Raw genomic sequence first — 18,756 nt, forward strand, 5'->3', positions numbered from 1 at the left:
CTTTTCCTTGGCAAGCACTTGCCACATTTTGAGGAACCGGAGGGACTCAGGAGGGGTCTCCTTCCTTTTCCAGCAAAGTGAAATACGTTGTTTGGCCCCTCCTGTCATATGGCGAATTAGTGTCTTCTCTGAGCTGGTTACACCAGTCATATTAGATGGCAGTATGCCCAAGAGGATCCCGAGTGGGTGTGCCTGGATCAGGTATCCTAGGGTACCTTAATATGGCCCAGTATTTCTTTCCAGTATGTTTGTATGAGTGCACCATATGGGAGGTGCCTTTGCTCATCTCCAGCAGAGGGTTGAGGCTGTAGGGATCATTTTATGACGGCATGTCAATGTAAGCCACCACTGAAACATGATTTTATATACTGATTCTCTTTGGGGGATGCTTCGTAAAGCTTCAGGTATATCCTGCCAAAACCGGTCCCATTCTTTTGTCCCTTTTGTCTGCCTAAGGCCCGTTTCCCAACAGTCTTGATAGGGATGCAGGGTTTCAAATATGATTTTAACATGTGTAAATAAAATTGAGGGTATATTTATGAGCCCCTCGCGCCGCTGGAGCGTTACTTTTTGTGACGCTTCGGCACAAACCTTGAAGGCATATCTATGAGGACATGCAAGGCCACTTTGCATGGCTTTGAATGGCGTCTTAGATATGGAGTAAGGCATTTCAAATCACTGTGTTGCCTTACTCTGCGCTCAGAAGGCGTTGCGGTGAGTGTTCCCATCAACACCCATGGATGTTGACGCGTCCTCAGATTAAAAAAAACATAGGGCAGAGCTGTGCCAAATTTGGCAGCACTGCGCTTCAACCTTTCCAATACGCAGGGTTGCACGGGCGCACCCTTATGTGCTCCCTAGCACTGGTGCTAAAATGAGCTGCCTAGCGCCAACGCAGGCACCCTTGCACCAAAGTGTCCCTTTCTGCACATAAGCAATCCATAATAGCTATTTGAGACTTCTATGTGTGCTGCAGAATGCAGCACACATAGAAGTAGCAAATCATCATTATTTAATGACTGTTTATATGTAGCAAGAGCCACCTTCCTGCACATAAACAATCAAAAATGGAGTTTTGCTCTTCTTATATGTGCTGCATTCTGCAGCACACATAGAAAAAGCACAAAAAAACCAGGAGAAATAAAAATATTTCGCCATTCTAACGTCTGCTCTAAAATGGTGTTCATTTGTGGCGCTGCCTCAGATTTACACATCCTTGTAAATCTAGGGCAGCATCGAAACGTAATGGGTGTTGCAGTGGAACGCCCACAGCAACACCTATTCCACGCCCCTTTTATGCTAAGTAATGCGTGAAAAGGAGCTGTATTTACAAGGCGACATTAAGCCACAAAAAGTGTTTTAACACCGCTTTGTAAATATGAAGGACATAGCGCCACCATAATGTCGCTAAAAGTGATGTTCTGGTGGCGCTACCCCCTTGTAAATATACCCCTATGTAAACCTGGGATGTGCCAAAACCTTACACCTCCCGAGGTGAGGCATAGCAAGAAAAAATAACTTTATTTCTACTTTTGTTTTCTTATTTCATGTGTGCTCACATGGAAAGAGGATAAAGCCTCCCAGGATTGTTTTTGTACAGGAATGTGCCCCTTACTGCACAAAAACAATCTTGCCTACAACCCAGGCACCCTTGCACCATGGTGCAAGGGTGCCTGTGTTGGTGCTAGGCTGCCGAAACAGCAACAGTGCAGAGGGAAAGGACAGGAATGCACTGTATTGAAAAGATATGGTGAATTCCTGCCCTTTCACTTTGATGTAGGGCAGCACCGCAAGGTGACTCACTGTGCTGTCCTGAGCCAAAACCCAATAATTGAGGGCCTAGGTATGGCCCAGTACCTGCGTATAGCTACTCCTATGTAGGGTTACAAATGTACTATCTGCATCACAAAATGGAGACTTCCTCAATACACATCTGCCCATATCTGACACGAAGCAGACCACGTACAGCTAAATTAAAGTTTTGCTCTTCATCTTATCATTCACACCTCATCCAGAAAGGAGGCACCCTGAGCAACAGTAGAAGCAAGGATTTAATGTTTCTTCTTTAGTTACATATGCAACTCGCTCTGTGCACAATACAGGACAGACAGACAGACAGACAGACAGACAGACAGACAGACAGACAGACAGACAGACACACACACACACACACACACACTTTTTTTTTTAAAAAACACTCTGACACTGTCAAATCTGCTTGTGCTCCTATGTTTATAGCCCATAGGACAGCGCTGGACATTTCTGTAAATGTAGAGCTGCATTGTGAGACTTAACGTCTCCTCCTCTCCCCTGCCTACTGTTCCTTCTCTTGGCTAGCAACAGATGCAGGGTAGCTTTGGGCAGAGTGGTTTCTAGTGCATTGAATTAGATTCGGCTGACTGAATGAGCTTCAGTTTCTACGTGTCTGCTTATACACAGCGCGTCTAGCTGCTCATCTTCTGAAATTACCATAAATGCACTGGTATCGACTTTATTTTTTCCAGTCCCCACAGAAAACCCAAGGCATACAACGATTTGGTAGTAATGGAATCACAGTTTCCGTTCACCACAAAAGCCCCTTATGAAGCTTTAAGGGTCGCTTTACATGTTATGGTTTAGCCTGCATGAATAAAAAGCCACAAATCGGAACAGTGATGGGAAAGAGGGAAGGATTAGGTAAGAGTGGGGAAGTTATGCCTATTAGTGAAGCACGCAAAAAGAGATAAAGGCAGAACCAATGTGCTTCTATTGGAACAGTGTAGGCCCAACTATTGCCAACAGTGTGTCCTTCCTGTGGCAGATACACTAATAAACCATCGTCCCATGCAGAATAGACAGACTAAAAATTCAAATATTCCTGCAAAAGTGACTGGAATTTAAATAGATTGTCCTTTTACTATAGAAAGGTTCTCTCTAAACATTACCAATTCATGTTACAAGCAGAACCTAGGTAAGGTGGTTGCCAATGTGGCGAAAAGGGCAGCCTTGGTAACATGATTGGCAGTGATCGTAAAAAGGAACCTAGGTAAGGTGACTTCCAGTGTGGCTAAGGGGAACAAAGGTAAGGTGATTGCTAATGTGGCGTAAATGGGAACCTAGGTAACATGATTGCCAATGATCGTAAAGGGGAACCTAGGTAACATGATTGCCAATGATCGTAAAGGGGTAACATGATTGCCAGTGATTGTAAAGGGGAACCAAGGTAACATGATTGCCAGTGATCGTAAAGGGGACCCTAATGAAATGAATGAAGTCAACAGGTATGCCTAGATGTGGTCCAGGTAGCTCACTGGGTCACAGGACGCAGTCTGCAACTCACCTTGGAGGTCTAACAAGGCTGTGACTGGTCTGGGCTTGCTTGTGTTTCTGTCAAGAGGAGACATGACATAGCTGGACTCTTCTTATCTGAGCAAGAGCACAACTGTTTTTCATAGGACTTTTCCCGAATAGTCCTAACACAGTAAATACAAAAAATATGGACTAGAGTTCCAGCCAAGTACAGACCAGTGCCAAATTCAAGCAATCTCCCATCACTTTCCGTTTTCTCAGCAGAGCAAACATCTTAAAAGAGGTTCTTGGGATACAACAATGTAGAATACAAAAATCTTTGGTTCACCAAAGAATTGAAACCTCTCAAACTGTAAGTGCACATAGTATGAACACATTGGTGTAGATAATATAATAAAAAAACAGAACACCAACATAGCTGCCACCTATAAACTTAAACTCCGGAAAGCCAAGAAAAACTAATTCTGATCACATCTTCCAAACTTTGAACCTTTTGGATTATTCCATAATAAATCACAACTAAGATCTTCTTCAACTACCTTTATCTTGGTTAATGGGTCGATTGTTCTTGATCAATCGTTCTTCAGCAAGTTTAAAATAATGTGTCAATATCTAGGTAGGAAAATTCCTGCACCTGAAAACCTTCCTCTGTCAAGTAACAACATCCAAACAGCCGATTCTTTAACCCCTTCACTGCGGCGGCTATTCCGCCGCAGTGCTAAGGGGCGGGGCGGCCGCGCGGAGGCCGCATGCTGGTGACGGAACCGCTCCGTCACCAGCGTCGGTTGAGCTATGCTGGTGACGGAGCGGTTCCGTCATGTCCCGCCCTGCTCAATAGAACCCTCAGCGCAGGCGCGGAATTCGCGCCGCGCATGAGCGTTCTATCGAGCGGGGCGGGCCATGACGGAACCGCTCCGTCATCAGCACAGCGCACCCGCAGCTGATGACGGAGCGGTTCCGTCATCAGCGTGCAAGGGGTTAATCTGTATTACTCCAATTGATGAGGTTGATCTTGAGGCTGTTGTTACAAGTTGTTGTACGACTGCTCATGCCAAGCTAAATTAATTTCATGAAACGTCTTCTTTCTTTTCGTCTGCATTCAACTGCTGGACTTATTTAAGTGTCCTTAAAACAAGTTATTTTCACTTATTGCATGGAAAACTGCAATTCTGAAACATCTTGAAAAAACAGAGCCCACAAGATCAAGAATTTCGGGCTATCGCTCAGCATTTATTGGCAAACTTTTGGCAAAACTAGTCTATAAACAGCTGCGTAGATTACCTTTTGGATACCTTCAAAGCAGGATTCCGGTCAGGACGCAGCAAGGAAGTGGTGATCCTATCAGTTTAGTACAACCTTTATTGTCAGGTCAACAATGAGGGTGCTGGGGCAATTGTACTTTTAGATCTATTAGCAGCTTTCAATACTATAGTTCATTCCATCCTGAAAAATCCCTAGTTGAATGGGGCTGGTGCTGGGCCGCTAAGTCATCAAATTGATTTCAAATTTCTACCTGACTGTCAGCAGATGGCAAAGTTACCAACTTTAGATTCCATACCTAAGCAAAGGAATTATGGAATCCCACAGAGGTCAATCCTGCCCCAACTGCTTTTTTACTTCACTCCCCTACAACACCTAGGTGCTTATTCCTATATGTATGTGGACGACACTCAGAAATCATATTTCAATTGTCTAATTGGAGTAAAATATGAACATTACAAAAGATGGAAAGACTTTGACCAACTGCCTTACATAAATACACAAGTGGATGTCTTCAAACTTCCTGAAGATAAATCCCACAAAAAAAAAGTGATGCTAACGCCCAAAACACCTCGTTCCTGACTCACATATTTTTGTTTATGCCACCCCTTCCATCCACAGCTAAGGTCATAAGCAATGTTGGTATCCATCTCAACACCAACCTATCACTCCAAACACAAGTGGGACCTTGAATATACCTTTACCTCACACTGACAGCTACTTAAACATACTGATAAAACAATGCACTGATTCAATTTAGTTTGGATTACACTATGACCTTTTATTTTTCCACCTATGGAAAAACTTCTCTATCGACTTTGACATGCGTAAAATGCCACTGCCTGTCTTATTTGGCATCTCAAAACCAGGATATCAACATTCTTATGAACCCTGAACTGGCTATCTATTCGGCCTATGAGAAAAACAACGAATAACTGTGGGTCTGAAAAAATAGGTCTAAGAGTGTGTAGCTGGCTGAGGGTCTGTTTCAGAGTGTAGAATGAAAACAGACTAAGGACAATGAACCCTGAACTGGCTATCTATTCGGCCTACCATCACCTTTAACCCTTTGGGTGCTGGTGTGTGTAGGAGAGTAGGGTCTGCTTCCTATGTTCACCCCCACTTTTTGCTCTGATCCACTGGTTTTTCGACTCTAGTGTGGCTGTGGGCCTGCTAATCAGACCCACAGCCCAGCTGTTCTCTCTAAATTCATACCATGTACTTTAGGTACATATCCAATTGGGTATTGGGTCACCTTTGTGAGCCCCTGTATAGTGTACCATAGGTACCCAGGGCATAGGTGCATCCAAGGCCTACCAGGGGCTGCAGCATGAATTATGCCACCCCTGGCTGGCCATCCAAATTGACACAACTGGCTGATCACTCAGCTGGGGCAAGGTCGTGTAATCACCCCTTACTTAGGTATAGTATTCCTATACCTACCATTATATATAGACACATATATACCTATAAGTCACTCCTACGGCAGGCCTTAACAATCCTGGAGGCAGAGTGCTTGGTTTTATGTGAGATGGTGCTCTAGCATGAGCTGAGCCTGTCTGCAGCTTTCGGAACCATGTCCTTACAGCTATTCTATGATAGAGCCATACCCTTTTCTCTTAAGTGCATTATAATCCTCGCGGTTATTGAAATGAAATGAAATGAAAATTAAACTTATGTAGCGCGTAACTACCCTGTGGCCTCGCAGCGCTTTAGCTAGAACCATTCAGGCGGCAGGGCAGGGCGCTACGCTCTTGCAAACAAATGCGTTTTTAATAGCTTTCTAAAAGCTGTCGGGTTGTTATTTTCTTTCAAGACCAACGGAAGAGCGTTCTACAACCTTGCAGCGTTGTGCGAAAAGGAACGACCACCCCAGCGGGATTTTTTTACTTTTGTGGTGGTGGCCAGATGTAGCACACTGGAGCGGAGAGCTCTAGAAGGGAGGTATGGAGTGACCAAGGGGAACATGATGGATGGACCTGACTTACGAAGAGCCTTCTGGACCAGGCACATAGATTTAAATTGTATCCTGGACGCTACCGGGAGCCAATGCAACTTCTTCAGGGCAGGTTTGGCCGACTGCCAACGAGGAATCTGAAAAAGTAGTCTGGCCGCACAATTTTGAGTAACCTGGAGTTTGGTAATTGTAGCAAGGTGGGCTCCAAGGTAAAGTGCATTGCCGTAGTCCAGGCGTGAGAGAATCAGGGCCTGGACCATGACTCTCCTCGCCTGGAACAGCAATAGAGGGAGAACCTTCCGGAGCATTCTCATAAGTCCGAAGCACATGGCAGAAGTCTTAGTAGCCTGGACAGTGAAATCAAGTGAACTGTCTAGCCAAACTCCCAGGCTCTTTATCTGGGGTTTGGGGGGAGGGGGGGGACCTAGACAGGAAGGCCAGATGGGGGTCAGGATGGTAGGTGAGGGGTTACCCAACAGCATGACTTCCGTCTTTTCCCCGTTTAATCTAAGACAGGAAAGTTCCATCCATCTGACGACAGCCTCAAGACATGGGCTCAGAGTGCTAGACGACCCCTCAGCATTGTTCAAAGATACCACAAGCTGAGTGTCGTCTGCATAGGTGACAATACGGACGCCAAATGGATGGACGATCTGTGCAAGGGGCCTCATATAGACATTAAAAAGTGTGGGGCTCAGGGCAGAGCCATGAGGCACCCCACAGCTGAGAGGCTGTTTGGCGGAGGTAGCTTCCCCTTCAAAAACTTGGAAGAAGCGTTCCTCTAGGAAGGAGGTGAGCCATAACAGTGCCGAGCCCGACATTCCCATGCCACTAAGACGGTGTAATAAAGTGGCATGGTTAACCGTGTCGAACGAGGCGCTAAGATCTAATAGTATGATGGTCGCTTTTCCTCCCTGGTTCAAAACTGTGCTGGCCTCCTCAGTCACTGCTAATAAAGCTGTCTCTGTCCCATGTTGGGGACGGAATTTAGTTATTGCTAACTTTGGTTTGGCTTTATCAAAACATGTCGTGTAAGGTGTCATACGCTTTGGAATACTACCCCCCCCCCCCCGCCAGTTCCGGCGGCGGGGTAGCATTCCACCCTTCTAGAGGGAGAAGACATGTAGTTGTAGCTTTACCCGGTTAAAGTTCAACAGAGCCTCAGCATCACAAAATGGATGCTGTTGCCACAGACACTAGTCTGACCTCCTGCAGCTGGGAGCCCTTCCAGCAAGGGAGGCCTGGACAATAGTTTTCCTGCCTTGGGAGGTGCTAGCACCTCCCCAGATAGGCTATAGTGTATTGGGGCAGAGTGTGTTGAAAGGAATGAGACACTGCCTGGGGCACACAAGGTGTCCCATGCATAGTCCGGTTCAAACCAGTTGCTGGGGCACTCCAGCCCCAGCTCTGGGGTGAAACTGGACAAAGGGAAAGGGGTGTAATCACCCCCTTCCCTGGTCCCACCCATAGGAGGGACCTAGCAGGAAATCCAGCCCCTTTAATTCGTATAAAGCTAGGAGCTGAGTCTAGAGACTTTAGATTATCCTGAACTGAAACTGATACGAAACTCTGGACCTTCGACATTCTACTGCAACTAGAAGACTGAAGAATCTCCCTTTTGGTCAAGGAGTGACCACCCTGTGCAAACAGGCACCACCTAGTGAATTGCCGGTTTGCCTTGTCGACGTTCCCGAAGGATCCAGACGACTCTGCTTCACAGGACTGGACTTCCAGACTTTTCCGACCCCGACCCACACCTCCAGCAAAGCTGAGACCCATGGCAGACACGAGAGACGGGGACCGGACACCTGGCCATTTTGCTCTTTGCTAAACTGTGCAGCTTGTGTGGCGTCCTCGAAGTTGTGCATTGGGACTTGAGAAGCCCCAACACCGAGTCGTAAGTGCACCGAAGCTCAGCCCTCCACACTCCACGAGTGCCATGTGGGGCCTGCTCTTGCATTTTCTCTCGAAGCGTCTTCGCGGTTGCTAGCCCGCTGGCTAGTGGCCATCTTGAAGACTCCATTTTGAATCAACGCTGCTTGCCTGGTTGCTCTGGGCTTGCTCCTGCTTTCCTGCAAAAGGGAAGCCTCACAGAGCTTGCTGGTCTGTACAAGAAGCCGATCTTCACATCCTGCATGGGTTGCCTTTGCCAAGGCTTGTTGACTCCAATCCGGAAGCCGACACCGCCAACAGCGAGATCATTCGTGGGACAGTCCGTATCCAGCTCCTGGTTGTCGTCGACGCCTCCTGGTCCACGTGGCTGCAGAGACAAGCTTTTTGACATCACCTGATTGCATCCAGACATCGCCTGGTTCCTTCCTGGTCACTGGCTAGTGACCCAGACTCTGTCCCCTCTGCTTTCGGGTTCTTCACTTCCTCGATCCACCCTTGGATCCACCCGGACATCTTCCTCCTGGTCGACTGCAGCATCTTCTTGCAGCTCTCCATAGGATTCGACGACGAAACCCGACACGACTTGACACCTATGCACCCGGCTTCCCTGGGTGAGGTAACTCGAGTACTCCGGTGCTCCTGTGGGTAATAACTATCCAAGTGTCCTACTTTAACTGGGTATTCCCATAGTCCACCAGGAAGGTCCAAAATCAACTAGTTTCTACACTTTGCGTTCCCATTGAAAGTCTATGAGAACCCGCGTGTGTGTTTAGACCCGGGGTCTCCAACCGGTCGATTGCGAGCTACCGGTAGCTCGCGGAGACCCCGGGAGTAGCTCGTGTAGCCCTTCACCCTTTCCGGCTCCATTTGCCCGCCCTCACCCAAACCAGCAGCTCGGATTGGAGCACCTGAGTTAAACAGAACACTCCTACCCAGTCAAAAGATCCGGGCTTGATCAAGCACCAGTGATGGATCAAGCCCTGATCTTTTGACTGGGTAGGAGTGTTCTGCTTAATTCAGATACTCTGTCCATCACCACCCCCCTTTTTGAATCGTTTTGGCCACCACAAGTGTGGAAGGGTATGCTCAGATGTGAGTCCCTTGCTCACTGCACCATCAGGATTCAAGCAAGCCGGGTCGAAGACGGCTGTAATGCCAGAAACCGGTCCCCGGAAGCTGGTTTCCTTTCCAGTAAAGAATTGGCTTGGTAGTTTGGTCTGCCCTGTTCCCATGATGCACTGGGCCAGGGTCAGACTAATTTGCATGTGGCCAGGTTCTGAACTGGGATGGTGCAGTGAGCTAAAAAACGGTGATGGATCAAGCCCTGATCTTTTGACTGGGTAGGAGTGTTCTGCTTAATTCAGATACTCTGTCCATCACCACCCCCCTTTTTGAATCGTTTTGGCCACCACAAGTGTGGAAGGGTATGCTCAGATGTGAGTCCCTTGCTCACTGCACCATCAGGATTCAAGCAAGCCGGGCGGAAGAAGGCTGTAATGCCAGAAACCGGTCCCCGGAAGCTTGTTTCCTTTCCAGTAAAGAATTGGCTTGGTAGTTTGGTCTGCCCTGTTCCCATGATGCACTGGGCCAGGGTCAGACTAATTTGCATGTAGCCAGGTTCTGAACTGGGATGGTGCAGTGAGCTAAAAAACGGTGATGGATCAAGCCCTGATCTTTTGACTGGGTAGGAGTGTTCTGCTTAATTCAGATACTCTGTCCATCACCACCCCCCTTTTTGAATCGTTTTGGCCACCACAAGTGTGGAAGGGTATGCTCAGATGTGAGTCCCTTGCTCACTGCACCATCAGGATTCAAGCAAGCCGGGCCGAAGACGGCTGTAATGCCAGAAACCGGTCCCCGGAAGCTTGTTTCCTTTCCAGTAAAGAATTGGCTTGGTAGTTTGGTCTGCCCTGTTTCCATGATGCACTGGGCCAGAGTCAGACTAATTTGCATGTAGCCAGGTTCGTAACTGGGATGGTGCAGTGAGCTAAAAAACGGTGATGGATCAAGCCCTGATCTTTTGACTGGGTAGGAGTGTTCTGCTTAATTCAGATACGCTGTCCATCATCACCCCCCCTTTTTGAATCGCTATCGCCTAAAAGCTGTCACTAACATCAGTTAGCGACAGCTTGATAATAGGGCGATAGAATTATCGCCGCTTAGCGTCCGAAAACGGCCGCCAAATCGGCGATAATTGCCTATCGCCCTGCTTAATAATATGCCCCTAGGTTCGCTCCTACTTGGTCAAGTTGTATGACTGTGGGAAAATCATGTACTGCCCGTCCCTTTGTCTACTTATCTGCCATTAGATCATGGACTGATTGGGCATTATCTGAATGAAAAGACTTTACACAGGGTCTAGGGCAGTTTTATTCTCTGGTCTTACATTCTTCCTTTTTTAGTATCTCTAAGAGCAAAGTCGCCTGTATACGTCACCACCCATGCCGCAAGTTTTGGCTTCCAGTTACCTTGTTAACAAATGGTGGCCTCACAGCAGTAGGTCATTGCTGCAAAGACAAGCGGAGAGGGGCAAGTAGTGCAGCAATGGTGCCATGGGGGGGTAACTGGGTCACCCCTCTGCAGGCAAACAGTCCAAAACAGAGCCATAATTTGAGTACTGTGGGCCCAATTACCACTGCACCTGCTGCATTATTGAAGGCTATATCCCTGAGAGGGACTTCTTCATTTGGGCCTGCCGCCATGGTCCTGCACTGCAAGGCTCAGGGAAGGGCATCCTCTGCCCTGAGCCTCACATCACCAGAACACAGCTGCAAGGCCCATGAAAGAGGATCCAGTGGCACTGCAATTTTGCCATGGGCTAAAATGCAAACTAACAGCCTCCTCCTTTTGCCTCGTCGACTACCTCCACAGTAAAGTACAGCCATAATTTGGAAGCATTCAGCACCCAATACCCTTGTGTGTGGTACCACTGCACCTGCTGCACCATTGATGGCTAGGCTTATGACATGACCTCAATTACACAGACATGGAACAGCTCTTTGAATCCCAAAAGAGGTGGCCACAATCCCCGGGCATCGCAGCCATGGCCTAGAGCTGGGAAGCCAGTGAAGGAGGGGGGGGGGGGTGCTTCTTCCCAGGCCTTACAGCCATTATCTAGCGCTGTGAGGCCCAATAGTGGTTAATCCGATTGCTTTGGCCTTGCAACCATGATCCTGCCTCCTCCACTGGGCCTCGCGGCCATGGTCTAGAACTGTGGCCCAGGGAGAGGGGCCCTGCTACCCTAGTCTTCACAGCCAATGCTGTGATCAAGGCAAGGAGAGCTGCCTTCCCTGGGATTACTCCTTTGGGCCTCACGGCCATTGGCTAGCGCTACAAAGCCCGGAGAAGGGGAAGCCCGTGGCCATTGCACTTATGACTCAGTGATGTGAGGCCAATGGACAGCCCAAGGAGTGCAAAACAAAAGCGCCTCTGACAGCTTCTAGTTAGATCGGATGGGGGAGGATTCAGAGAAGTAATAAGGGTAAAGAATGAGAGAATTTGTGGCACAGTTGTCTGGGGCCCCATAGTCGTGAACTAGGAGCAGGGCCTGGGCAGCTTCTTACATTGCCCGTGTGTAGCACCAGCCTTGCCAATGGCCAGGACCTTAATAATTTCACTGGATACACCAGAGGAGGGCTCAGAAAGACTTGCAATGTTCCCCACTGTATCTATTGAGTCTCCGCTTACATTCCAACTGAATATATGCCTGTTGTCTACTGTCTAACAATAATCAGCAAAGTTCTTTGCATTCTTACTTCGAAATTGTGCTCTGCTTTAGACTTTTATGAGTTCTTAGAGTAGTTTCATCATGCAGCAGCATACAGCTGGCTGTACTCCTTCCTCTGCATGGTTTTACCTTAAGAAAACTAGTAGCTGTGGAGGTGAAGCACATCAAATACTGGAGAACTAAGGTGCCCGATTTCCTATTTCAAGTGGACTTCAAGTGGTCAGGAAGGGTGGATCTTTCGGCTCCTGTCCCCATGAAGTGAAACCATGCAGTGGATTCACGGCAGTATGCAGCACACCCATACCTTGTTGTACTCCTCACACAGGTGGTGTAGAATGAGTGCTGCACTGGAGCCTTCAGGTGCTGTGCAGTGACAATTACCATGCTGTATCAGAAAAAGACACACTGAAAAGCCCAGCAAGTTACTGTAATGACCAACTAGCAGGTATCTTGGCGCTGGGGCGCGAAGTCTCTGTGGAAAAGTTAGGTCTTGAGCAAACGGCTGGAAGAGGAAAGGAATGAGTAGAAAAAGGCAAAACAGAGGATAGGAAAATGAGCAGATAAGGCAAAACAGAGCAGAAGAGGGCAAAACAGAAGGCAGAAAAACAAGCTGAGAGGGCAAAACGGAGGGCAGAAAAACAAGGAGAAATGATAAACTGCAGATAAACAAGCAAAAAGGGCAAAGCAGGGCAGAAAATGCAAAACACAGCAAGGAACGAGCAGAGGAGGCACAACTAGGTGGCAGCAGAGGGTAGCATTCTGGCGGCAACCTGGACAGGAGAACTGTCCCAGGGAGATCTGGCATGAGGACCTGCTCAATGCGGTCACGCTGATAGGGTAAGGCGATGGGTGGCGGGAGGAGGAAAATGGCAGAGGGAAGAAACTAGCAGAAAAGGCAAAATAGAGGGCAAAAAAACAAGTAGTAAAGCAAAATATGGGACAGAAAAAGAGCAGAAAGGCAAAAACGTTCAATCAAACACTCAGTGCCATACGTCACGTTATAGATGTTAAGATTATTTTAACCTCTATTTTAATATTTAGTTCACTCCTAAGCATACAAGTGAATAAACTGTCCGACGTTCCACTTCACATAAGAAAGTAATTATTTTAATGCATCATCCATCAAGTCTGGCGCATTTCCCTTAAGTCAACAATATCCTATCGAGTTATTGATCGGAAGTACTCTGTATATTACATTTGGGGCTTTTTATCTAAACAGGTTTAGCAGGTGACAGGGAGCAGAGCCTGGACTGCGCTGTAACTAGGATGTGGTCTATTTGTATTCATGATTGGACAACCAGAAAAATGATGAAGAAAATGGGAAAAATCCAAAAGTCAAATGCAAAAATCACAACAGCAAAGCCGCTGCACGGTCATCAATTATAGAACAGAAAGGGTTACAGGCGAAGCAGCATAAGGCTCTTTAGTTATTCACATCAAACAAAGCCGTGACACTTGAGGGTACAGGCCATCAAACACACCGATCCATAAGTCGGATGGGCAGATCATTAGACAGGAGTCTATTACTATTCTGACAGTGTACAATCGAAACGTTTTACAGAAGATAGATAGATATTGGTCCTTCCTTTGTTTTAGCAGTCAAATATACACAGGATTAACAGAAACTGAAAGCACCAAATCAAATGGTTCGGACTTCTATAGGTTTCTAAGAGGCCCACGTGTATGGATGGGCAGTCTTATGCAAGCATCTTGGGTCTGGTTGTGCCCACTAACGTGAAATCAATATTAAAACAGAGAGCGTTGCTAACAACACTATCGTCAAGGGAAATACCACAAATGTACTGATAATTGATAAAATCTTTTTACCCGAGGTCGAAAATGTTTAATCGCCTAAAGCTGCATACGAAGTGAGTGCTTCTGAATGCTTAGGAGCCTGCAGCTCTGTGACACCATGCAGGAATAGATCAAAGTGTGCCGGGCTGATGTCCCCTACCAGACAGAGCTCAGAGCCTCTGAGCAGGCCTTGCCGTTTCAATAATATTCATAACATTATTCAATAATAAACCACCGAAGGGCAATAAAGGCTAGCTTTTGGGTGAATCCAAAATAAAATACTGCATAGGGTGTACTTCTCTCGGGTGCATCGGCCAGCTATCGAGAGGGTTGTGGTGAAGAGGGTACCTTCCTCCACCCCCTGGTCTTAAACTAAGATCTTAGGGTCCTAGAAGGAATTAACTGGAATTCTTTGCAATTCTCTCAACTTCTTTGTGCCCCCTGCAGAGAGCAGGGTTGCAGCAATTTCTTTGGAGGCTTTGCACAGCCGATGTCCATTACAGGGTGTACGACCTCCCCAGGACATTGTCTGCAGACTCAGGAGCTTTATTTTTGGTGTAGGCGGAGTCAGTAAGTTAAAGGCCTCAGGCAGTGATAGGCACCAAGCCCCATTCCCTCCAAAGACTCACTCCCTCCCCTCCTGACATTGAAAAATGTTCACAAGTTGGCAGGTCTGACTCTGCTCCCGCTTGGAATTTCACACCGTACAGCCTACGAATGGTCAATATTGCCAAACGCTAACGCCTGCAAATACCAGTTCTTAGCCATGTTATCCAATGGGAGGTGGATAACATGGCTAACAGCATTTGCACGCTAATGCGTGAACACCACTGGTTTTCCAGCGATATTCACGCTAACGCCTGCAATATTATCGCTTTTGAGATAAACGTTGGTAATAGGACGTTATCTCAGCGATAATATTGGGCGAAGCGTGGCGTTAAAAAAACTAACGCTAAGCTCAGTTAGCGATAAATATCGCTAACTGTTGGTAATGTGCCCCCGTGTTTGCTGTGTAAATTGAATATACTGAAGTACCGTTGGCAGGGGCAAATACAGTACAGATACTATAGGGAAAGTGCAAAGATAACACTGATACTACAGGTAGCGTCAGATATAGGTTTTATGAGATACTATTTTTGGTTTATGAAGCACTTCCTTGTCACGGCTTTGGCCTCTTGGTGATACAAGAATACACAAATATAAGAAACTATAGAAATGATACAGTTAGAGCAAAGCTTCTACAGGGAATATGTCTATATAGTACAAGTACCATGATGAAGGAAGAGGCAGAAAATATATTAAAGAGAAGGGGAAATTATAGCATAGACACTACTGGGAAGGGAGAGATATTTAACAGATACTACAGGCAATGGATGGATAGAGCAGAGATAAGAAAATAATTTGTAGTCCTTGTTCTACACTATTCACATCTTTATTAAATTCATAAACACTAGAATGTTGGAAACAACCCCATTTTAGCCCTTTTTAGGTATTGCAGACCTGCGTTGTAGCGCACATGCGCAGCTCGCTCTGCAAGGCATATTGGAGTAGGGGAGGTTTTAGAAGTGGGGTTGAAGCCCTGTCCATGTTTTTGATTGGTTGGCGTAATCTTTTATGCCTAACGCAGGCTTTTGATTGTAAATGAAGCTTTTTAGTCCCTCCTTGTTACCGCCATGTCTCCTTCTAGGACGGCCCATCCAGACTGGATCTTTTGCTTGCGGCCTTCATAGTCTCCTTTATTAGGTGGGGCGCACTATATTTTTTCACAATGCAGACAGCTTGTTTAAAATACGCCTCGGGTGGGCTCTCTCACCTCGTCCTCAGACCTTTGAAAGAAGGCAGGCAGGGGGAAGGACGTGTTCCCCCGAGCCTGCCTTCTTTCACTTTAGTTGAGAATGTTTAAGTTTTATGTCCTGAGCCTTGTTTAGGAACGTGATGTATGGCATGTTCAACATCTATTTTATTTAAATGAAACCACAACGGATGGGCGTCTACTGCCGACTTGTTTGTCCCTTTACTGTGTTTAACACAGCACAGCGAGGCCGGAGCTGTGAGCCGTAGATGCGTAGGCACAACACATGATATGTGCCTGAGGCAGATAGTCACTTCTATCTTCACCTTCAGTCTGGCCAGGTCCGCACACCACACAATCCGTTTTGCTCAGTGCTCATTAATGTATTGTGTGAAATGATTTGCCGCTGATGAGGCCAAAGGGGTGACCCAATGCCATAGTCAGTAATAAAAATGTGGAGTGTAGGAACTTGACGGCATACAGTGCCCAGATGTCCCCCTACCCATTGCTTTAATACAAATAAGTGAGGGGGTAGCAAGGATGCCCCCCACCGCAGCCCTGGTGACCACTAGCTCACCGGGCTTTTTAAAGAATTTAGAAAGGGGGACTGCGCCCTCCCCGCAGCTCTGGGGACCACCACCTTCCCGGGGCAAATACAAACAAAGAGGGGGGCGTGCGGGCCTCCCCCAGCTGGAGGCATAGATGGCCATTGGGACTGCCAACCCCGGCAATGTCCGGGGCCTCAAGGACTAAAGTGGACTTCTTACCCAACCAGTAATGCACCAGGAAGCGCATTTTTAGAGTGGTGGAGAAAAGGGGCGTACCTCTGATGACCTCTTGGAAATCCAGCTGTGTGGGTCTTACTGGAGGTAACAGGAGGGGTGGAGGGGTAGTTGGTCCCCAAAGTCTCTCAAGAGCCAAGGGGACTTCATACCCCAACTAGTAGTGCGCCAGGAGATGCGTTTGCAGAGTGGTGAAGAAAGGGGGCATGGCCACCGAAAACCTCTCAGCAAACCCACTGTGTGGGACTTACTGGAGGCAACAAGAGGGGTAGTTGGCCCACGAGGACCCTCAATAGCGAAGGGGCCTTCATCCCCCTACTAGTAGTGTACCAGGAGGCACATTTGGCGAGTGGTGAATAAAGGAGAGTGGTCTGCGACAACCTCTCAGCAATCCTGCTGTTTGGGATTTACTGGAGGTAACATCAATTCCCACACAGCAGGATTGTGAAGAGGTCTTCGGAGGCCACGCCCTCTTTCTCCACCACTCTGCAAATGCACTACCTGGTGCACTACATGTTGGGGGATTAAGTCAACTTTACTCCTGAGGGACTTGGGAGCCAAGAAGCCCTCATAGTACCTCCTGTAAGTCCTACACTACGGGATTCCTGAGAGCTGGTCGGAGGCCCAGCCCCTTTTCTCCACCACTCAGCAAATACGACTACTACTTAAAAAAACATAGAAATTCACTGAAAAAAACAAAGGCTACAGGGACGTTTCAGTTAGGAATTATTGTTTAAAAAAACTTAGAAATTCAATGAAAAAACCAAAGTTTACAGGGACGTTATAGTTCGGAAAATGGAACATAAAAAAAAAACTTAGACATTCATTGGAAAAACTAATTGTTACAAGTACGTTATAGTTAGGCTCAGGTTTCACTCGTACAAAACCAGTGAAATTCAGCAGTTATAGGTAGCTGAGCTAAGTATAACTCGCGCCCCCGCTATGCACTGCTTATGATCTCACATATTACATCACTCATGACATGGTCAGTTACACCACTGATGACATCTCAAACAACAGCAGAGGCTGCGGTACTCCACTGCAAAGATATTGGAGGCAGCAGAGCCCCCAGATTGGCGCTGCCTGAAGGGGGCGGCCTGGCACTGCCTGAATGAGGCACGGAGCCCCCTGAATAGTGACTTTTTCGGCCAGGGAGCCGGCCTGGGCATCCGGCGGCAAGGCAAGCTGTTTTTAGGTTGTGATCTGCCTGCTTTATAAATCCTGGCAGTAGAGGAGTGCTGTGACGGCCGGCCCTCCAGGAGGAGTGGGGCACCGGTGGGCCTATGAGGCACGTGGGAGGCACAGGTGAGCTGAGGGATTCATTCTCTGGCTCCAACAGAAGACAGGTCGGGCACAAAGAGGTGGTGACAGTGGGACCATCACTACGCCCCTGGCACAATTGAAAGCGTATTGAGGGATACCGTTTGCCATTGTTTTTCAGGCTGCCTTGTTAGACGGACTCCAAGCCTCAGCCTGCACCGGAGTAGGGGCCGCCTCCATTAACGCTGCATCATAGCAGCAGCGCTATAAAGTGTCATCTTCCCACGGGACGCCGTTGGCCATTGTTTCTGCAGGCAACTCCAAGCCACAACCTGCACTGGAGGAGTAGGGGCCGCCTCCATTAACGCTGCATCATAGCAGCAGTGCTATAAAGTGTCATCTTCCCACGGGACGCCGTTGGCCATTGTTTTCTGCAGGCAACTCCAAGCCCCAACCTGCACTGGAGGAGTAGGGGCGGCCTCCCGCAATGCTGCATCATAGCAGTAGCGCTATAAAGCGCTTTTCATCTTTCCGCGACGCAGGACACTGTTGGCCATTGTCTTTTTAGGCTGTCTGGACAGGGGGACTCCAAGCCCCAGCCTGCTCCGGAGGAGTTGGGGCAGTTTCTCGCAACGCTTCATCATAGCAGAAGCTGTATGAAGCGATTTTCATCTTCCCGTCGCCGTCATTGCCAGAAATAGGCATGGCAGGGCCACACCCCTTGTCTTTTTTGTTATTATGGGCCATTCTTATTTATCTTTTTACTTGCGACTCAATAATATTTCATACATCTTATCATTTTCATCGTTTACGAAATAAAGTCTTTTTAATTTTCGCCCCTAACATTCCCCAACCGGCTTAAATGATAGCGGCTTGGCAATTACAGTGTCTGAAGAAATCAGGAAAAGAGTCTTATAGTCTTTGTATAAAATGTGCGAGAAAGCATCAATTAGGTAATCATCATTATGCAACACATCATGTTATACACAAGCCGTATATTGCT

General features: G+C 47.4%; 1 protein-coding gene across 2 annotated transcripts in view; it reads right to left on the minus strand.

Moving 5' to 3' along the window:
• RAD51C (RAD51 paralog C) overlaps nucleotides 1–18,756 on the minus strand; it is a 581,015-nt gene that overhangs the window by 186,685 nt on the left and 375,574 nt on the right. The gene's annotated exons all lie outside the window — the stretch shown is intronic.

The sequence above is a fragment of the Lissotriton helveticus genome, chromosome 3_1 (assembly GCF_964261635.1).
Source record: "Lissotriton helveticus chromosome 3_1, aLisHel1.1, whole genome shotgun sequence".
In the NCBI taxonomy this organism is placed as follows: Eukaryota; Metazoa; Chordata; class Amphibia; order Caudata; family Salamandridae; genus Lissotriton; species Lissotriton helveticus.